The sequence below is a fragment of the Ixodes scapularis genome, unplaced genomic scaffold, assembly GCF_016920785.2.
Source record: "Ixodes scapularis isolate PalLabHiFi unplaced genomic scaffold, ASM1692078v2 PGA_scaffold11__112_contigs__length_91849675, whole genome shotgun sequence".
Taxonomy (NCBI): domain Eukaryota; kingdom Metazoa; phylum Arthropoda; class Arachnida; order Ixodida; family Ixodidae; genus Ixodes; species Ixodes scapularis.
The window spans coordinates 30,893,959-30,909,161 of NW_024609837.1; the positions used below are offsets into that span (position 1 = coordinate 30,893,959).

General features: G+C 46.9%; 1 protein-coding gene across 1 annotated transcript in view; it reads left to right on the forward strand.

Moving 5' to 3' along the window:
• Positions 1-15,203, forward strand: part of LOC8040606 (calpain-C) — a 112,195-nt gene that overhangs the window by 42,916 nt on the left and 54,076 nt on the right. The window lies entirely within an intron of this gene.

Genomic DNA, 15,203 nt, shown 5'->3' on the forward strand with positions numbered 1-15,203 from the left:
ACAATACGGTGATGGTGGAACTAATTCTCATCCGCCATTGACGTGCAAAGCAAATTGTTGTGTGTATGTTTATACAGCCGGAAGTTAGTCTGCCTCAGTGGGCGTCTGGTGTCTCAGCTGTAGATGAGAAATTTAGCCAGTGCGGTACAACCGCTAAGCTGGGGTCTTTAACGTGCACCACGCAGTAGTGATACACGACCGCACGCCGGTACGATGCTCATCCAGATCGAAACGGGCAGGGGCGGGGATTGAACCCCATTGACGTGCGAAAGCGACGGTGTTTCATGAAGTGCGGTTGTATGACCAACCATTAGTTTTTCGAAAGGGAAACTGCTTTTTGAGCCACCAGACGGCGCTGAATTTTATATAAAAAAAAGGTCTATTGCAAACACTCTCCATGGTTCGAGTTGCTTTCTCTCTTAAATCTAGGCTCTCTCTAGGCGACGAGCCATCCGCTACGTATACATCCAGTCCATCGACACGGTAGGAGAGACACACAGTCGGCGCGACCTCGAAATCCCGTTGTAACGCGGAAGAAAGCGACACCGATTTTGCGTGGAGGGAACCCGCGCGCAGAGCCGTATATTGCCCGCGCGCTATTCTGCGCGCCCTCCCGCTGCGTCGATGCGCTCGCGTGCAATCAACCGCGCAGGCCGTTAATATTGTAAAGATGCTTCGAACTTTTTGTCGAACCTGATTTTTGACTTGTCCGGCGAACCTTCGAATTTCGACAAATTTCGACGAAGTTTTACTTTGTTTGAAGTTTGAAAGCATGAAATGCGTTTTAAGGAATCCCCCAATTCCAAAATTGTGTCCGCCCGTCTTTTTGCATTTCGCGCTAAATTTAGCGGAGAAATTGATGTCACGTGGCCTAAACACTAATGCAGTTTTCCCCGCTAAATGTAGCGGGAAATTGATGTCACGTGACCTGACGTGACGAGACCCATACACCAATTTAGTTTCTCACTAAATTTAGCGGAAACATTTACGTGACGTCACTTTTGTACCAAGTCAGTTTCGCTGCTAACTTTGGCGAGGAAATTAATAAAAGAAGATGGAAAAAAAGTAGCTTTTCTTTCACTTTCTGAAACGTTTAAGGTTTCTTCAATAAATTTAGACGATCTGTCCTTAGATACAGCATTTCATGCGTTATAGGAATTTGGAGATAAAGGTCGCTGTCAATTCTTTTTTATAAAGTGTTCCCCGACCGATACAAAAGAACTTAAATTGTAAATATAATTTACATAGAAATTCGTTCAAAGTTGTAGACACTAATTACCAATGCTAGCAAAAAGACGGAATTTGCCTCCTTTGTCCGTTTTATATTTAACCGCGGTATAACGTACCCAGTGTTGGGTAAAGTACATCTTAAAAGTAGTTGAGGTAAAGTACAAAGTAAATGGGAGGTTATGTACTTCAAGTGAAGTAGTAGGACACCGTACGCAATGCACGTGAAGTAAGGCACTATAAATACATTGTACTTTCGAAGTAAAGTATAAGTACTTTTAATACAATCTTTCATAATGCGCTTTCATTTCCCTATAGTGTTTTTCTAAACGTGTGTGCATTGCCCTGTGGGCAATCGGGGGTGCATCAGTTATTTTAGGAAACGGCGGCAAATATTGGATATATTCAAGTGGCCAAGTTCGTTTTACTCTCGCTGACAAACTATTTAACACAATCAACTTGTAAGGCACTTATTTGTATCCGTCTATAGCCGCCATTACTTCACTCAGGGAAATGACGAGATGACGTCTCGAAAAACGATAACGCGTTTTCACAATACGATACGCCATTTTTTTTTTGTTTTAAAATTTGGAGAATTTAGTTTGAAATTAGGAGTTGCACTTTCCCCGGAAAGTACAAAAAAAAAATACTTTAAGTAAAGTACAAGTACATGTAATAAAAGCCAAAACGCAGGCGAGCTAATGAACAATCATAATTAAGAGGTTTTATTTCTTAATTAATTTCAAAAATGTATTTCTTAATTGCAAGTACATGCTCAGAGAATGTATTCAAGTAAACCTACTTGAAGTGGTACTTTAAGTGCAATGTACTTAAAGTACTTCCCAGTACTGGAGGAACCTCAAAGAGCAGGTTTCAAGGCGTGTCTTTTGAGTGTCTTACTTAAAGCCCCTGCCTCGCTCAGAGGTAAACGACCCCACGTACCCGAAACGGGGTCACTATCAAAATTGGCCAGAGGTCGAACACCCAACTCGGTAGCGTGTCGGCGGCCAAAAGCGGGAACAGTCCAATACATTATCAAAAGTCAACTCGTACGAGAAAGCAAGATCTCGTATACATAGTACGCCAGACAAACACCAGAAACACAGAGAAACAAGAAAAAAACAACAACAAAAAAACAACAGATAAGCTTTCTTTCAACCGGTCTTGAAGGGGGAAAAAAATAAAGGAAAACGTCAACGAGGAACGTCCAGGAAAATTGTTAGAACTAGAAAACAAATTCGTATAAGCTGTCAATCACAAGACAGAATAAAAAGGTATATTTAGAAACAAACAGCTAACCAACTAAAAAAAAAAACAAGAAAAAACGGCCTCACGTAAACGTACACGGAACAGCTCACCAAATACGAAAATAGAGACAATGGCATCGAGGAAAAAAATATACATGTACCCTTTTGAAAAATGTGTTCCATCAGGTAGCTGCGCCAAATTTCCCGAGTCCGCCATTGTTTGGGAACATACTTTGAGCGTGTATTGGACACGAGTGTGACGTCAGCGTTCGGCGAGCAATCGGATAAAATCACGCGCTTCGTATCCAATCAATAGCGACCGCCAGTGTTGCTTGATTTTTTTTTTTAAAGAAGCGTGTTGCGTTTGTTTTCTTTTTGGTTGGGCAGCGGGTAGTTTAGGTGTGCCTGCTGTAGACGAGGAGTACCACTGCTAGTCCGGGGTCTTAAACGTGCATCAAGCAGTTGCAGGACATGACCGCACGCAGGTGTTCGTTGCTCATCCTCATCGAAACGGGCGCGGGACTACATTCCCCGGTCCATTTCGATGAGGATGTGTTTCGTTTCGCACTCGGATCACGTGGAGCGCGAGCTTCCGCTCCAAGGGATCCGAGCTGCGGTGCGCTATCACACTCGGCCACCGATCTCCGCCAGATAGGGAAAAAATAACGAACTAAACGGACGCGTCAACCAACTCAAAGACTGAAGAATGAAACGTAAGCAATCTTTAACCACCGGGCGGTACGAAACAAATGTGGAATAAACCGACTTACAAAGGCGTTACCAGGACAGGTCTGTTTTCTTTTCTCATGCCCCTCTTCCCTCCTTGTTGTTAAAGAAGCGGTACTGGCTTGCCGGGAAAGATTAAATGTGGCCCGAAAACGCAATTAAGCAATTTTCTCGGCTGCCACTTTGCTCGTTCTGCAGTTCCCGCCGCTGCCGTATTGGCCGAACTGGTCGTAGCCTAGGCGCCGCCGTCGTGTTCCCGTACGCATCAAATCAATCTTACCTCTTACCCCCCACAACGACTGACAGATTCCCGTTTGGCAAAGAGACACGCGAGGAGCAACCCGACACTCTAACTAAGAAACAACCGTCGTAAAATGTAAGACAAACAGCGTATCCCGTTCAGCGTACAAAGAAAAAAAAAATAACTGGGACGCCAACGACGAAGCAGGTCAAAGCACCCCCGAGAAGAAGTCTAAGGGCCATCCTCACAAAAACCAGAGGCACCTTGAGGCCAACGGTGACGATAAATTTAAACCCCTTCCCTCTGCTTCTCTCTCTCTCCTTCTTCCTCTTTCTCTCTTTATCTCCTTCTTTCTGGCTTGCACGTACATTGCCGCGCGTTACAAGTGACAGTCAGCGTACCGACCCAACAGGTCTCGGCTGGACTAGCCCGGATTGAATTTGCGCGGGAAAAATAACGCGGGAAAGTTGCCCTTCGGAGACAGAATGGGCAGGAACTCTCGAAATTTTATGAAAGGATTAAGGTAGTCGAGTAATAATAACGATGATACTGATAATAATTAAAAATAAATGTTTATTCCCATCGGCGAAAAAGATGGTGGAGGAAGAAGGCGAAGTACACAAATTGAAGCTTGAAAGAGACGTCAGTCTCTTCGGTATAGTGGCAGAAAAAAACAGCCTCTTTGTCGATGATAGCGCCGCTTGTGGTCGTGTACCAAGCTCTCCCAGAGCGTTATGGACAAGTTTCGCGTAATGAAAAACTCCGATTATGGCTCATTTGTGGAATTCGCAGAATACTCAAAACAGAACAAAATTATTTAGTAGTTGCAGTAACGAACTTAACGGTGCCGAAGGCCTGTCATACCAGCAGCATTAAACATTAAACTACGCAAAAAAATTAACAAAGGAGAGCAAATTTTAGGCGAAATTGTATTAAGGTTTTGGGGTTTTGGAGATACATTGGGCGCGAGTGCTGTCTCAGTGTTTGACTGGACTTTGTGTCCCGTCGGTGCGTCGAAGGATGCTTAGCTAAGCTTTGCGTCTACACTCTAATCCCTCCAATCAGAGCCGCTCTGAGATCACCGCACGGTCACCATTTCCCCCTCTCCCTCAGCTTCTTTCTATATAGACCTTTTCCACAAGGGCGCCGCCATCTTGAATTGTCGTCACTTCCATTATGGGCGAAAACAGTGTTTTTGCCGTCGCCACGCCAATAGGAGACATTTAGGATTTAAACCTAACCGTCACACATTCTCGTTTTGGCTCCCCTCTATTTTTTTGCTAGCTACGTTTTGAAACGTTTTATTATTTCGTCGTCGCCCATACCGGAAGTGACGACAATTCAAGATGGCGGCGCCCCTGTGGAAAATGTCTATAGGTACACTAAAGGGACGAGTCGAAGACTCATTCCGGGCACCGCGTAGAGAAACACTTGCGTCCTTGGCCATCCAGAGCCGCAGTCGCTGCCGGGAGAAACGCAAACCCGCGTGAACACATAAACGTGGTGTTAATGGGAAAGCGTACCTTGTAGTGCAACCATTCACAGGGGGTCGCTCGATTCATGACCCTAGCACGGCAGCGGTATCTCGATTGACTTGCAGCAGGGGGTGCACGATTACCTTAAGACCTCCAAACGAAGATAATTGGCGAACAGAATGCAGAAGGGGCTCGGAGGATGCTCTCCGCGGTGAGTTGGTTGGCACGTTAGGAAAACCGGGCGTCCGTAGAATGTGTGTGTTTTGTTTTGTTTGTTTTTCTTAGGAAGTATTGTTTCTGGTGTGTGTGTAGCTAATAAATTATCACTACCTTAGTTGATGCAGGAATGTTGTACGGCGGCTGCTTGTGTTATCTCGAAGATATCCCCTATGGGCACAGATTGACCTGCAACTAAGCCGCGAAACAGATCGCTTTATTTATCTTTATCGAATTAATAGTGGTTTAATTACGATCAATATTTTATTTTTACGAGCTGGTCGGTAAGGTGAGATATATTAAGTAATAAATTCTTTTTTTTTGCCATTGAGTTTATTATTTGTTTTTCTATTTGAAGCTCCAATATATATATATATCATGGCAGGCGGAAGATAATAATCCTGCGTCAGTTTTGGAAGCAAAGATGTTTCCTTTTTATCCTGTGGAAATTCGCAGACGTAATGTGATATGTCATCTGTCTGCTTCGAATGCATTCTGGATTGAGAATTTCGAAGTCATGTAACTTCGGAACAAACGTTGGGATTTCATTTAACGGTCTCTCACTGCAAAAGAAGCAAACGCTAGAGACGTTTTCTCGTGAAATAATTCTTAGATTTACTACAGCATTATTTATGAATACATTTTAAATAGTATTTAGAAAGTTTAAAATTGAATGATTAGGGACTGCAAACAAATAATTTTAGTTGATATACCAACCTGACTCAGACGTACATTCCGAAATATGTTTACACATAACGTTGCCGTATTCGAAGTTAGTGGACTACCTAATTGTAAACTACTATAGCGTAATCGGCGAACGCGCCATTATATGTGCGTGCACAAAGCTAAGGAAAAAAATTGTCGCAATCCTTGATAACTACTTAAATATATCGCTGCAGTTCACGCTCTTTCGAGTAGTTCCTAAAGGCACTGTTACACTGAGGCTACATCAACAAAACACGTTGTCCAACAGTCCGGCAACTTCTTGCTTGCTCTCCGTGTTGTCCGACAAAAATGTCACATCGCGGCAACAACAGCACTACATGGACGACAACGAAAATGTCACCTCGGTATGACAGCTTTCGGCAACAAAAACAACAGAAACCTGTGTTGGACAACGTGGGTTGCCTTGATTTCCGGCTGAGGAAATTTCGGGCCGGCAACACGACAACACAGATAGCTTCGATGGTAGAGCTAGTTCCTTATCAATAACGTCTTAATGAAATAAAAGGCTTGGGGAAGATTATTTAAAAAATAATTAAGGCTGGCGCGCAGCTAAAATATTTTGATGAATGTTTTTATTGCGTAATTAAGGAACGGGATTGTCGTAAGGATCACAGATACGGTCGTGAACGTTCAGACTGGTGTTGAAATTAAAACTTCCGAGAGACCAGCTCACATTACTTCTAGGGAAATAAAATGGCAAGCCTACTCACCCGCTGACAAAGTATAAGAAAAAATAATTTAGGAAAGCAAAGATTAAAATTTGAAGCATTAAAAAGACCACTCTGATCATGATTGTCGATGCTTGGAACTTGGAAACTGCCTCTACCAGACGACTGATTTGTTTCAAAAATACCCAGGACGTTTTGGGGAATGAAGCGATTACATAGCAGGCGGCTGGCAAATAGACAGCGTTGAAAAATATTTATTCCACCGATTGCTGTGAAGGCCGATTATGTCGGTGTCGCAGTTTTTAAGCACTGTCAATTTAGTTCGACACCACGCTACAAAAATCAGTTTTAGGTACTGCCGGTGCTAACTCAATTTTACAGTAGAAATAGGAATTGCCTGAAACAAAGAACGAGGCAGAAACACTTCATACGGTGGCGCAAATCCCGAACATATATCAACGATCTCACTTTTTTCAGTTAGGGCTATCCGCTTTGTCAGCAAATGAAGAACATTTTAAGAAACTGAAGGCTGGAGAGTACTCCCCGTCTGAAGTTTTCTAATCACAGTCACTGGTTGATGTCGTCCTATGGTGATTCCCGGCCCTTCGAACGCACTAGCTCTTTGTAGAGTCACATTTCCAGCGACTCCGCTCCGCACACGATCAAAGGTAAACAATCAAGCTGGTGGAGTGTTCCCCGTGCTGTCCCCACCGTCAGCGCGGTGTGACAGGGTGGTCGGACAACAAATCGGCCAACACAGTTGCCGGGTGGCAGCAACGTTTTGCCCGACTTTTGTTGTTGCTCGGATGTGAGAGGGTCGCCGGCAACACGATTTCCTTGTGTTGCCGGATAGAGTTGTCCAACTGTCGCCTCAGTGTGACAGGGCCTTAAGAGCAACCACGAGGAAACACACCATTTTTAATGCCACAAAATATCTCCTCTATCGAGCAAAATCCATCTATTTGACCATCGGGCTCCCTCCAGATTTCAGCCGTAAATAGTAGGGGTGCACGTGCGAATAGTGGGTTGGAAGATCGCTGCGTCATTCATAGCGTTTATGGCGCTAGAAAATCTCAGAACATACCGACTCCCTTTGCAGCAGTCGAGCTATTAAAATAACGCTGCTCTGTTTTTTTCTTTTTTAATTCAAAGCATTATTTTTACAGACTATTGTCGATGACACCTTAAAAAACGTTGGACTTGGCGTATGCGGAGCAGAAGTTTGTCTGCTCCTTGAGCAAGGGTTGCGGCAACGTCAAAACGGCGAGCTCTGATGGGCTCCGATTGGAAGGGCAGTGAGTAGACCTCGAGGCAGCTAGCATTGAGGTCTACCCACTATCCCTCCATCAGATCCAATCAATCTCGGCGTTCGGACGTCACCACAATCCCTGCGAAAGGAGCAGAAGAACTTGCGCTCCTTATGTTATGTTGACGCTCCTAGCTTCGTGATTGGTCTTTCGACTTTCTTATCGGTTAATGCCGAAACCTCATTGGCTGCGAAGCGATGATAAGTTGCTCGAGGTTCGCTACACTTAGTGCGGCTAACATTATGCCACTCACCGTAACCACGTATCACGCGAGTTCGTACCGTGTCCGCTTGCGCGGGTCATAAAAAAAAGGAACTAGGGCAAAGCCGTTGGACGACAGCAAACTGCAACACACAAACAAACGAGGAAACAGGCGCAACGCTCGACTGCAAGCCAGTCGCGCCACACGACCAACGGTTATCGAACCCTGACGCTTTCGATCGCCGCGGTGAGTCGTTATATGCAAACAGATACCTATCGCGCAACTCTCTTTGATGCACGCCACAGGGCGCAAGAGAGAAGTGGGCACACTTCTTGTATAAGTAACGGTCGCTTTCTCTGCCGCCGACTCGAGATAAGGAGCTCGCGAGGTACCCGATGCTACGCGTAGGTTTAGAGACGGCAGAGGCGTGGGAAATATAGGGTCCTGGTAAAACAGTGACATGTTTTTTTTTTTCGTTTCCTCGTTTTTTTCTGGCGCGGTGTGGTCGCCAAACTCCGCAGAGAAACCCGGTCGATCTCCACGGTTGGTCGGTTTTTTGTGTTACGTGCTGCGACCCGGTCGTATTCGCCTCGGCAAGCAGAGAGCTCGAAAGTTGGTTGTCGTGGCGGTATCGTTAAGACGCCTGGAATGCGGCTCTGAGCACAGTTAATACATCGTCACAGACGGGGGGAGAACAGGGAGGTCCCTCAGTCGTCCCTCCCTCAGCGCAGGTTTCTCACTCCTTTGGTAACGCTATTTTGCGTCTCGTGAGCCTCGAGCATGCGCACGCAGCCAAAGCACGGTCGAAGACACGCCCTGCCGTGATAATTTTGTCAGTGGCCCTACCAAGATGAGAGCGGGCAGTGCGTCTCTTTCTGAAGGCAACGAGCATGCGCTCGTTGCCTTCAATTGTTTGGTTGCCTGCGCACGCTCGAAGTTCACGATAAGCAGAAGAGTTATAAAAAAAAGGGTGAGGAACTCGCGTTGGAGCAGACATGTGTACACGTTACTGAAAGAAAGTAGCTAAATACCTTTGCTCGTAGCCGCTTCAAATATTTGTCATCGTTAATGATTTTCTCACTTTTTAACACGTTTATTCGGGGATAACTGCGACTAAACTGACGTACCTTGTGAACATCTTTTTACGGTCTATCTAGCGTAGTCTCGTCGTGCAAATTACGGACGCGAGCTGGGGTGAAAACTAGGTCGGGTACTCGTGTTGTACACCTTCCCCTCAAGAAGTAACTAAATATCGTTCATTGTTGCTTCATCAAAACGTATCAAAAATACGTTACTCGTTCCTCCTCTTAAAAAGTAACTAGGTCGTTACGACGTTACCAAAAGAAGTAACTAGAAAGAGATACTTGTAACGCGTTAGGTATAAGTTTGCGCTGGAGGCCGGACAACTGGTCGACTTCGTTGCCATTCTGCTCGTGTCAGGAACGCAAGAGCGGACACGGGACACGTTGATCTCTGAGTCCGCATTGCGTGGCATCCGTTCCACACGCTACCACCTCCGGACCTACCGGACCTACCACACGCTACCGCCTACGGACCTACAAGCTGCGCGGAATGCAGGCATCCTCAACGACACTCCCTCCGAAATATGGTGTCACTGGCGTGCGCCCATTTCTCCGTCTCTTCTCCGTTCGCGCCTAAACGGACATTGCAGTGGAAGCTATATGTGCGCGTCCCTTCGCGGACCGGTCCTCAGCCTCCATTTGATCGCCCGTCTCCGTTCTCTGCGCGTGGGCTACGAGCGGCAGCGTGATCCCGTGTCACAAGATGGACTTGTGTGACTGGTCCGACAAACATTCTCCCTCCACCACACTGTCGGCGTATAGGGGTGAGAGGAGGAGGGTAGAAGTTGATGACGGCCGAGTAATTACGGTGGAATGGGGTCATCCTGTCGAAACGGCGGAAGAAACGTTTCTGGAGGGGAGACATCGGTGGCATCCTTTTTCTCTCGAAACGAATTTTGCGTCACCGGAGGAAACGGACACGTGTTACTCGGTATGACGGATACGGGCGTATTCGCCGAAGCGAGTAATCTTCAGATTGAGGTTGGAGGAGGCCGCTCTCGACTGGAAACCAGGAAGAAGCGACGCACTCCCGCGCGTGCAATTACACGCGCCGATTATAAATAGCCGATATGTAGCGGACGAGTTTCTACGAAAAACAAAACGAACCAAACAGCAACGGACAAACCTAAAAGGAACCGGGAACGAGACGGTTATTGATGTTAACTCTGTTTCTTTTTCTTTTTTTGGCTAGGTGTTTTATTCCCAGATTGCACACGGAAGCTGCAGTATTCGCCCTTTTTTGTTTGGCAACGAACTCAGTGGTACCGGCTATTGGCTAGTCCCGACACAGTTCCGGTTCACGGCTATTTCCTAATATTTTACTCATCGTTCTTCTATCATAGTAGTGCATTAAGTCTGACACTGCTATAAGCGGTCACTTCCAGAAGACAGCGCGCACATTTGATTTCGCCAGTACTGCGAAACCCGCCGTCTAGTTCAGAACCGGAAGTAGGTGGGGGCTATTTGCACACTGGCGCCACTACGTTTCAACTCGCTCAAAAAAAGAGCGATTAGACAGTGGGTGTGGCGACAGAAGCGGGTGTATGTATGGCACGCCACTTATGTGTGTTCTATTCCTGATCTCGGGAGATCAGCAGAAAAAAAGACCGCGACACGTGTCGAGGAACGACAGTTCCCGGAATAAAATGATGTACCGTTTTGACGCGAACATTGTCCCTTCTGCATTTTTTTTTAGTTAGATCCGTGCAACGTTAGTGCAGTTCATTTCACGCCAGGTCCAACTGCGGATGCCGCCAGGACATGACAGAGCCAATCAAACAACGTCAAAAGTGCATTGTCACGGCAATCATCTTTGTACGTTTTCTGTCACCGACTATACCGATCTCGCATACTGAATGCGCAACGATCCTGCGCAAAAGGTTTGCCGTTCGAAGCGCCACGGTTTTGGAGGCGGCTGGTATGGTAACGTATACACGCCGTGCTGCGGTGTCGCAGCACGGAACCCGCCTATAGCCAATCAATGCGATTTCCAAAATGATTGGTTGCGTGCGTGCGACTGACAAAGTTCACGATGTGCTTGTATTCGAAAAGGGTAGCGTGCAAGAATTCTGCGCACGCAGAACGTACACGTCATGTTAATAGGGACGCAGCGCGGAACCCTCATATAACCAATCATTACACTCTGCGGAATGATTGGCTATGTTCTGCTATTGTTCCGGCGTGCTGGCGTGTAATCGCTTTTGTGTGAAGCACCTCGAGGACCCCAGGCTAGCAGTGAACTACTCTGGCTAAATTTCTCACCTACATGCGGAGACACCATAACCCCCATAGGGGCTGACTGTACCGCTAGCTCTCTAAATATGCACGGTACCGAATTATTAATACGAAAGCACTAACTGTCTCATGGAGCGAACCGGCACTTTGAGCTCTTGAAGCCGTGCCGAACGGCACCTAAACTCCCCTGTCCCAATGGAGCCACGCCTGTCGTCCGTAGCAGCGCTCTGATGGATAGGCTCCCCTTGGCTGGCGCGAGTCATAGTTTCAAGGAACGAGGCTGGCATTGGTTGCCGCGCGGGCCGCCGGGAAGAGGGAGCCGCTTGCCAAAGAGCCCGCACGGGCAAACTCCGGAGAGGCTGCCCGGCCGAGCTCAGCGCGGCGCGGCCCCTTCACGAGAGCGGGCGCTCGGCCGTCGGCCGGGACTTCCGCCATAGCGAAACGTGGACGTCCACGCCAGCACGCCGCAGACGAACTAAGGGGGCGAAAGAACGATATTCATGCTTTCGCATTCACAACTCATAAGAAGTGCTTAGGTGTCTCTTTAGTGTATTTGTATGTTTTATATAAACTAAGAACCCCATAGAAAGCCCGCCCAGAAATCTGATTCAAAATCCTTCTTCTTATCGCGTTTTTTCTCTACTTAAAAAGCCACGCAGCAGTTACGGCAATAATTGCGCAAAGAAATCAGGGGAGCCGTCCACAATGCAAAGTGCCCAGTACGGCAATCCGATCACGAGCGATTAAATACGCACCATCAAATACAACTGCGACCACTTCGCCCATTTTTCTATCTTTCGAATCGTTCGTCGACCGCTAGCGGCTACCGAAATAACCCGACGAAATTGTAGCGCGCCGCGAATTCCACGCTCGTACGAGCAGAAACGGGCTGATCCACTAAACTCCGCCGCAAACCGTTGGGCGTCCACGGAGAGGCCCCAGCCGCGCTCCTCCGACTGAACTAGAAGCAGCCCGAAAATTACCCTTAATTACGTACCTCAGTCAGGGAAGGAATAAGCAAAGCATACGGAGAAGCGAGGGAAATTACGCGACTTGCGACTCACCCACTATAACGCCGTTGCTCCGCTTTTTTTCCTGATTGCGAGCGGAGCCGGGTGGAGCTTCGTCTATTGACGCGAAGACAACGGCTGAGTCTGAAGGCGCGTGGAGTCACCCTCCCCGTACATCACACCAACGACATGATGGCATGTTCGAAACATCTGTGCTTCAAACATGTGTAGGCTTCGTCATGGCCTCCTTTGCTTCCGTCATGTTTACAGACAGTTGTGTTATACGACGGATCTGGAAGTACCATCTTACAAGGGGGAAACACACCTCATATAGTGACTACAAACTGTCATTTGCATAATGTATTAGCACATTAAGTCTGGTAATACATCAATGTGGTGTGCCACTTACACTCAAGTGCAACCTAACCTGACATAACCCAGCCTAACCTAAATTAACATTAAACATCCGAACTTGATTTAGCCAAGCTCGATCTAACCTAACCGAGCATGGCGCAACCAAACCTGACATAACCTGACGTAGCCGGCGTAACCCTATACGTTATCTCTCTTTCTCTCCCCCCCCCCCCCCCTGCACTCTTATTCCCGTTTCCCGACCTAACGTAACCTAACCTTATCTAACTTATGCTATCACTCGTGTAAAAAAATTACCGTTTCGATTTGCTCATAAGGACTGGGCCATTTCAAACAAATGCAAAATCACCGCGTCGAAACGTAACTTTATCTCTCAACTCTTTTCCCCACAAACTTCGATCTATAATGCAGGTATATGTGGAGTGCAAATACGCCTGGCTCTTGCACAATATTCCGATGATGTCAGAACGCCTAACTCTTATTGGCTGTTTGAAAAAAAAAAATAATAGTGGGTCGTTTGCTTTTCGCGTGGGAGTTGTGGTGACGTCACTACGATGCCGAACTCTGATTGGTTTTGATTGAAAGGCTGTTGTTTTGTCTTGTCCAATCAGCCAATAAGAGCTCGGCGTTCTGACATCACTGCAACCCCCGTGCAAGAAGCAGACGAAGTTGGATTCCTCATTGACTCGATGCGACGCGCGGACACGCCGGGAACGCCGGAGGAGTCTTTGCGCTATCTGGGTCGACGCTGCAAGAACGCTCCTTCCCCGCGCAATCACGGGGCGCGGCATTTAAGCGGTTCGTTCCCGCCGATAGCGGTACCTCGATAAATCCCTTCGATATTTCTTCTCGTGGCTCCCCGCCAAGCCTCCCTCGAGCTAACCGGGCTGAGCTTTTTCTTTTTGAGAGAGTTCGATGAACCCTCAAAAATAGATTGCAGCCGACACTTGAGGTGCAGAAGCTATCGTATATAGGCTTTTCACATGGGAAAGCGTGCGACAGAGTCGGGGCGAAATCGGCCCGAGATAGCAACTGGGGTCTATTTCGCATGCCGATTAATGACCAGTAGGGAGAGTGGCGCCGATTTAATCGTTTCCTCCTTTCCGATTGCGTGAGTCGTGTACTTGTGTGATTTCTTTTATTTATTATGTTCGCCTGCGCTCGATTCAGTTGTGTTTATTTTTACGTTGATCAGATATTACGTAGAACCAAGGCATAGCGAAATCTGTGTAGATAGGAAAAACAATTTTTTTCTCCTATGAACGATAGATTATAAGTGATACACAAATATGACAAAATATTTATTACGTTCCACTTTATTCAAATGGTTTGTTGTGGTAACGTATTAGCTTAAAGGTATGGCGAGAAGGGCTGTTCAACCGAAATCGCGACTCACGTGACGAGGAAGAAGCAAGGAGCAACCCGCGAGCAGATGCACTTAATTTTGGGGGGGATCGTTGGCCAAGTGGGTTAGAGCCACACCGTGGTTAGAGCGCACCAGCTAGGAGCACGTGGAGCGAAAGCTCGCGCTGTAGAACCCAGGGATCCCAGGTTCAATCCCGACCCCTGCCCGTTTCTGTCTGGATGAACATCGTACCGGCGTGCGGTCATGTATCACTACTGCGCGGTGCACGTTAAAGACTCCAGGCTAGCGGTTGTACTGCACTGGCAGAATTGCTCATCTACAGTGGGTAACAATGTCGCCATGTTCTGCCAGACTAACCTCCTGCTCTATAAACTACTATCGACTAATTGGACTTTTGAATTAATTTTGCTCACTAGCGAAAATTTCTAATGAAATATGTATTGTCACACAGATCCGCTTATCCAGTCTCGCGGTGATGCTCCTCGTCGAAAATGATCGCCTGACTCTCATAGATACTAATGACAATGAATTCACGACTCGGCCGATGTGAACCCGCATTGTTGGGATTGACAAGCACGGGCTGCCACGCTCGGTATCCCCAAAACTCCCAGTAATTTCGTTCAAACCTAACTTCGGTCTCCTACGTTACTCATGAGACGTCTGTAGAGTCGCATTACCCGCGCTTAATTGAGCCACAGAGATCCTTATTTGTTGTTTTACTTAGGCCGGAGTAAAACGGCATTGACGTTTCATAAGACCGCCGTGTCGTATTCTCGATTTCCGATCGCCGCAAGTCTCGCGCTTTTGTACCTCGGCATCTCGTTACTGTTTACGCATACCGATATTGGTGGATTAAAAAAAGATACGTTGTTTATAGTTCGGCAATTCTAATCCATGAATAGAGAGTTTTAGGGATCCGCTTTTGCACACCGGATACGGTACCGATGGGCTTTCCGGTACGAACTGCGCATGCGCTATTGCAGATGACTCGCACATGCGCAGTGCGTACCGGAGGACCCATCGCACCGTATCGCAAGTGCAAATACGGTTCCCTAAAACTCCCTACTGAGCGATACGAAAGACCCGTCTTCAAACCGGCAGAA